The 7,102-nt window shown below is 41.4% G+C and overlaps 1 long non-coding RNA gene across 4 annotated transcripts in view; it reads right to left on the reverse strand.

Annotated features, from left to right (window-relative positions):
* LOC114486711 (uncharacterized) overlaps positions 1 to 7,102 on the reverse strand; it is a 236,783-nt gene that overhangs the window by 58,090 nt on the left and 171,591 nt on the right. For 2 of the 4 annotated variants that reach the window (XR_008618051.1, XR_008618054.1), the window contains one exon: positions 5,549 to 5,710. The exons of 1 other annotated variant lie outside the window; for it this stretch is intronic. This is a non-coding gene — a long non-coding RNA (uncharacterized lncRNA). Of the gene's footprint in view, positions 1 to 3,106; positions 3,189 to 5,548; positions 5,711 to 7,102 lie in introns of those variants that run through there. One more of the 4 variants, XR_008618053.1, reaches the window with a different exon arrangement.

The following is a 7,102-nucleotide window of genomic DNA, read 5'->3' on the forward strand; positions in this document are numbered from 1 at the left end:
AGTTATTCTGCTATTGATTCCTTTTAGTGTATTTTTCATTTCAGTTATTGTATTGCTCTTCTCTGTTTTTTTGTTCTTTAATTCTTCTAGGTTTTTGTTCTTTAATTCTTCTAGGTGTTTGTTCTTTAATTCTTCTAGGTCTTTGTTAAACATTTCTTGCATCTTCTCGATCTTTGCCTCCATTCTTTTTTCGAGGTCCTGGATCATCTTCACTCTCATTATTTTGAATTCTTTTTTCTGGAAGGTTGCCTATCTCTACTTCATTTAGTTGTTTTTCTGGGGTTTTATCTTGTTCCTTCATCTGGTACATAGCCCTCTGCCTTTTCATCTTATCTATCTTTCTGTGAATGTGGTTCTTGTTCCACAGGCTGTAGGATTGTAGTTCTTCTTGCTTCTGCTGTCTGCCCTCTGGTGGATGAGGCTATCTAATAGGCTTGTACCAGTTTCCTGATGGCAGGGACTGGTGGTGGGTAGAGCTGGGTGTTGCTCTGGTGGGCAGAGCTCAGTAAAACTTTAATCCACTTGTCTGCTGATGGGTGGCGCTGGGTTCCCTCCCTGTTGGTTGTTTGGCCTGAGGCGACCCAACACTGGAACCTTCCCAGGCTCTTTGGTGGGGCTAATGGCGGACTGTGGTAGGGCTCACACCAAGGAGTCCTTCCCAGAACTTCTGCTGCCAGTGTCCTTGTCCTCACGGTGAGCCACAGACAACTCCCGCCTCTGCAGGAGGCCCTCCAACACTGTCATGTAGGTCTGGTTCAGTCTCCTATGAGGTCACTGCTCCTTCCCCTGGGTCCTGAGGTACACACTACTTTGTGTGTGCCCTCCACGTGTGGAGTCTCTATTTGCCCCAGTCCTGTTGAAGTCCTGCAATCAAATCCCGCTAGGCTTCTAAGTCTGATTCTCTAGGAATTCCTCCTCCCGTTGCCGGACCCCCAGGTTGGGAAGCCTGATGTGGGGCTCAGAAACTTCACTCCAGTGGGTGGACTTCTGTGGTATGTGTTCTCCAGTCTGTGAGTCACCCACCCAGCAGTTATGGGATTTGATTTTATTGTGATTGTGCCCCTCCTAGCATCTCATTGTGGCTTCTCCTTTGTCTTTGGATGTGGGGTATCTTTTTTGGTGAGTTCCAGTGTCTTCCAGTTGATGACTGTTCAGCAGTTAGTTGTGACTCCAGTGCTCTCGCAAGAGGGAGTCCAAAGCCCTTTACATAAACCATCTCATTTAATCCTTATCTGATAATAACATACTATTAATCATATTTTACAGCTGATATTTATTAAGCATGATACATTTTTATTAACATCTGTTACTTATTTCTCAAAATCATACTATGGAACAGGTTCAATCATTTCATGAGGAATCAGAGAGCCATTTAGCCAGGTTCATTTACCCACAACTGCTGCTCTCCAAAAGAAGGACTTTGCTCCAACATTTCACATTGTTATTGCCAACAAAGAAAAAATGCTGAAAGCTGAAACCCTGGTGACCAAACAGATCCCTGTACTTACTCAACACTTTGAATTTAGTGGTAATTCAATTTCTGGTTCTAATTCCCACAAGACTTAAATCTTATTTTATTTTTTTGAGTCTGAAAACTGTATGATAATATTTAAAAATTCATTAGTAAATGAGCAGAAAAGTACATATTTTCATGCTCTGATTCTAATGATCTCCAGGGAAATATATTAATTAAGGGCAGAGCCGCATGGGGATCCAGGGCCTGGGCTATAGTCAGAATCCCAGTCCTCCTACTTTCCCCATGTTACCTTGGGAGTAAGTTGCTTTACTGAACTGTAGTTTTAATAGTATCTATATCATAGGACTCCTGTAAGGAATAAGGGATTCATCCATTCAAAGAACTTGGAATGGTGCTTAACCCAAGCGGGTCCTCAGTAATTCTTCATGAGAATTGCGCAAGCAGGCAGACATACCAATACATGTGCCCAGCTTCTGGTCTCAAAAATATTGGGTTGGCCAAAGAGTTCATTCGGGTTTTTCCGTAAGATGTTATGGAACTTTCCAAACTTTCTGGCCAACCCCATATTAGCAGGACTGATTGACTTATGAAACAACGTTTTTCTTTTAAACAATGTGATTAAATTTTAGTGCTTCAAAAGAAACCATAAAGAAAATAAGGGCTTCCCTGGTGGTGCAGTGGTTAAGAATCTGCCTGCCAATGCAGGGGACAAGGGTTTGAGCCCTGGTCTGGGAAGATCCCACATGCCACGGAGCAGCTAAGCCCATGAGCTACAGCTACGGAGCCCGCTCACCACAACTACTGAAGCCCATGTGCCTACAGCCCATGCTCCACAACAAGAGAAGCCACTGCAATGAGAAGCCTGTGAACCACAACAAAGATTTACCCCCGCTCACCACAACTAGAGAAAGCCCACGGGCAGCAACAAAGACCCAACACAGCCAAAAGTAAATAAATAATTAATGAATTAATTTTTAAGGAAAGATAATAAAAAGATAATCCACAGACTGGGGAAAAATATTTCAAATTATATATCTGATGAGTAATTTGTATTTGGAATATATAAAGAATCCTTGCAATTCTATAATAAGACAAACTCAAGATAAATAACTCAAGACAAGTAACTCAAAAAATGAGCAAATGATATAAACAGGCATTTTACCAAGAATGCCTAAGAAGAACATTAAAGTCATGTTCAACAACATTAGTCAGTAGGGAAATGCATATTTAAAATAATGAGAGACCACTTCACAGACACTAGGATGGTTATACTGAAAAGACAAACAATAGCAAATGTCGAGGATACAAAGAAACTGGAACCCTCCTGCCTTGCTTGTGGGAATGTAAAATGATACAGCCACTGTGCAAAATAGTTTGACAGTTTCTTACAAAGTTAAATATAAATTTACCACACAACTCAGCACTTCCACTCCTAGGTATCCACCCAAAGATTTTATGTGAATATTCATAGCAGCATTTTCACAATAGCCCCAAAGTGAAATCAAATGTCCATCATCTGGTGAATTTATAAAGAAAATGTGGTATATTTATACAACGGGACACTCTACAACAATAAAAAGGAATAGATTACTGATACTTACCAGAGTATGAGTGAACGTGCAAAAAATGCTAAGTGAAAGAAGACAGATGCAAAAGGCTTCATATTGTATGGTTTCATGTATATGAAATGCCGGGGGGAAAAATGTCAAATCTATGGAGACAGAAAAAGATCAATCTAGGCCTGGGTGCAGGAGCAGAAATTGACAGATGAGACAAAGGAACTTTATGGGGTGATAGAAATGTTCTAAACTGGGTGATGGTGAGAGTTGTACAACTCTATAATCTACTAAAATCATTGAACTATATACTTACAATGGGTGAATTTTACAGAATGTAAAAAAAAAAAATCTGTAAGAAATGTGGTAAGTGCAAAGTTATACAAGGATATTATGAAAACACTGAGGCATATCATCTCACTGTATCCGGCTTCTGCACAAGATGGTGCCTTGAAGTGTCTATGAGTGAACAAAAATCAGCAGCTGAATTGGAAGAAGGAAATCTAGGCAAGGAGACAGGCTGAGCCATGACACAAGGGTGAGAAATGGACATGCTGAGACACAAAGAGGAGACTGGAGGAATCGCCAGGACATGGCGTGAACGCTGCCTATTGGGACTTTGCATCAGTTTGTTAGGTGAATAGAGGGATGAGGGAGAGTTATTTTTCTCTCTCTTATATTCCATTTTGAAAGTAGATATATTAATAATGGGACAAAAAAAAAGAAGACTGCTTTCAGATGGCCCCATGTTGGAAAGTTTAGTACTACCCAGCTTAGGGTACTGAGGAGTCACAGGCATGCTGTTTGTAGCCATAATACTTGTGGAATCCTAATCACAAATTAATAAAGAGCCAAGGCCCTATCCTTGGCTTTTATGAGTTTATTTTCTGTGTTGCAAGAATAACCCAATCAAAATGGCCTTATTTATATACTAAAGAGTGAGAAATGACTACCAACATGTTGACAGCATAGGAATTTTTTTCTTGTTTTTTAATAGGAGTTTGGAATCTCTCAAGGAATACATTAATGGTCTTTCAAATAATACTTTCTTGATGCATATATTACCTGAAATAATAATTCAAAAATATTTAGAGATATGCCAAAAAGAACTTTCTATGGAGAAGCCTAGAGTACATTTTCCTTGGATCTAACCTGCCCTGCAATGTTTTGATCATTATTATTTCACCAAAAACCTCATGAGAACTGGCAGACCACTAAGAACCTTGGAGAATATTTGTTTTTACTTTTGTTGCTAACTGTGTGTCTAGTTCACTAGAATATATCTGTCAAACAAATATGGTCCACTCAATGCAGTGGGTTTTTATTAGAAACATGCTTAAATTAGAATGTATAGGAAATATCCTGCCTTCTTTTTAATAAGATATAAGCATTTTGAAAAGGTATAAGACAACTGAAAAATTTATTTCAATAATGCAGTAAACAAGTCTCAGGCATCTTGTGTGTCACTTCTCAAGCCTTAGATTAGGCTCCAGTATGGTAAATTAAAAAGATCTATAAGACATGGTCAGTCTATTTCCCTACTGGGGTTTGGATAAAGAGGAGGGGGTCAAGGGATAGGCAGACTGACACTAAACTATGGCAACATGTGATAAGACACTCAGTGCTTTAGAATATCATTTTAGAATATCACGGATTACATGGACTAATTTTGCTTAGAGAGGTCAAAGAAAGTATCTAGGGATAGATGCTATCTGAGTTGGGCCTTGAGTAATTAAGTCCCTAGGAGTAGGGAATAAAAATGAACACACATGCCTGCAATCATTTCTATATTTGGCAGAAAAATCAGGCTTAAGAAGCGACAGGGGTATCCTTTCCCTAAAACTGCTTTTGAAGACCGTACGTGCTGTAGAAGACTCTGCCAGTCCCACCCTTCCCCTTGGTACTCAGCAAACCCTCTGCTTCTTGCTGCACCCACTGGACTCTTATCTGAAGGCTTTCTCTAGGCTCAGGAGCACATTAGGCCTGCAAGCAGAACAGGCTGGAATGCTGAGTCTTAGCCCAGCAACAGCCCTCAACCCTGAGCTGCATTCCACCTGGCCTCCAGAGGTCCCTCGGGAACAGAGGCTGACTTACCCACAGCACCTGCCCGTTAATGGAGTCTATATATTAACTCCTTCCTCTTCCTGTCCCACTTCCCCACTCTCCCACCGTACTTCCTTTCATCACCACCTATGAGTTACCCGTCACTGTGTAACAACTACTTTAAAATATAGTGGCTTGAAATGACACCCATTTTATTTCACTCACAATGTTGTAAATCAAGAATTCAAGCAGACCCCGTTGGGTGATTCTTCTGTTCGGCACTGACTGAGGACAGGCAGTAGTATAGTCAATTGGTGGACTGCCTGCTCTATAAGGTACAGGACTGTTCCACTTTCATGCTAGATGACTTAGCAAGAATGGCTAAAAGGCTGCACTCAGCTGGGACCATCAACCAAAATATCTAATTTTGGCCTCTTCAGCATGGTGGTCTCAGGGTAGTCTGGCTTCTTACCTGTCATTGTACAACCTCCAGAGGGAGTGCTCTGAATGCCGGCTAGTGGAAACTGCCAGTGGAAACTGCCATTCTCTTAAGGCCCAGAAATTGCACGGTTACATCTGCAGTACTGATTTGACAGAGAAAACACCCTGACAAAGAAAACACGGTAGACCCCACCTAGGAATGACAGGAATAGCAGAGTCAAGATCACCTCTAGAGAACTCAACCTAAAACACGTGTTTCAGATTAAGCACCATAATGAAGCACCACACCTCAGGGGCCACAATTCACCTAGCTATTAGAAAAGCATGTGGAGAGGCATGGAGACGGAAATTCCAGCCCTTCCTGAGGAGTCCAGCTCAGTGGGGGACACCCTGCTCCTATATAATCCCACCCAACTCGCTGGAGAAGAGCAAGCACACCTGTTCCCTAGTACACCCATTTGCATACTAGTGCTTCCCCAGCCACAGGAGGGCATGTCCTGATGTCACTTCTCTCATTAGCCTACTGGTGGCTCTGAGAAACTCAATTCCCACTCCTACCACAACTCTAAAGCTGACACTGTCACCTCATTTGAGGAGGCCCTTTAGTACTGCTTGTGATTGCTCTTGATGTGGGTGATCTGGGGTGTGTGGAAGTGGACAGAGTGCAGGCACCAGTGTTCACAGCTCGTCCAGGCAGAGCTCAGCTGAGTATGGTTATTGAGGATGGGTAATAATGTTTTAACTTAATTTTTCTTCTATTCTCTTTCTCTACTTCCTGTGTTTTTATGTGAACAAAGAGTGATTTCCCACAAGAGTGATTTCCCACAAAGTGTTTTTGTGTGAACAAAGAGTGATTTCCCACAAAGAGTAATGGCTGGCAAAGACTGACATGCTATATCATTCTAGGGGTATTGTATATATAACCTGAGCAAAACTTGTCAGTCGTTTCAAGTTAGATTCTTTTTTTTTCCTACATAACATTTTTTTTTTTTTAACATCCTTACTGGAGTATAATTGCCTTATGATGGTGTGTTAGTTTCTGCTTCATAACAAAGTGGATCACCTATACGTATCCATATCCATACATATCCATATCCCCTCATCCCCTCCCTCTTGCATCTCCCTTCCACCCTCCCTATCCCACCCCTCTAGGTGGTCACAAAGCACCGAGCTGATCTCCCTGTGCTATGTGGCTGCTTCCCACTAGCTATCTATTTTACATTTGGTAGTGTATATATGTCCATACTACTCTCCCACTTCGTCCCAGTTTACCCTTCCCCCTCCTCATGTCCTCAAGTCCATTCTCTACATCTGTGTCTTTATTCCTGTCCTGCCCCTAGGTTCTTCAGAACCTTTTTTTTTTTTTGGATTCCATATATATATATGTTAGCATACGGTATTTGTTTTTCGCTTTCTGACTTACTGCCCTCTGTATGACAGTCTCTAGGTCCATCCACCTCACTACAAATAACTCAGTTTCGTTTCTTTTTATGGCTGAGTAATATTCCATTGTATATATGTGCCACATCTTCTTTATCCATTCATCTGTTGATGGACACTTAGGTTGCTTCCGTGTCCTGGCTAT

Source organism: Physeter macrocephalus, chromosome 8 (genome assembly GCF_002837175.3).
Source record: "Physeter macrocephalus isolate SW-GA chromosome 8, ASM283717v5, whole genome shotgun sequence".
Classification (NCBI taxonomy): Eukaryota; Metazoa; Chordata; class Mammalia; order Artiodactyla; family Physeteridae; genus Physeter; species Physeter macrocephalus.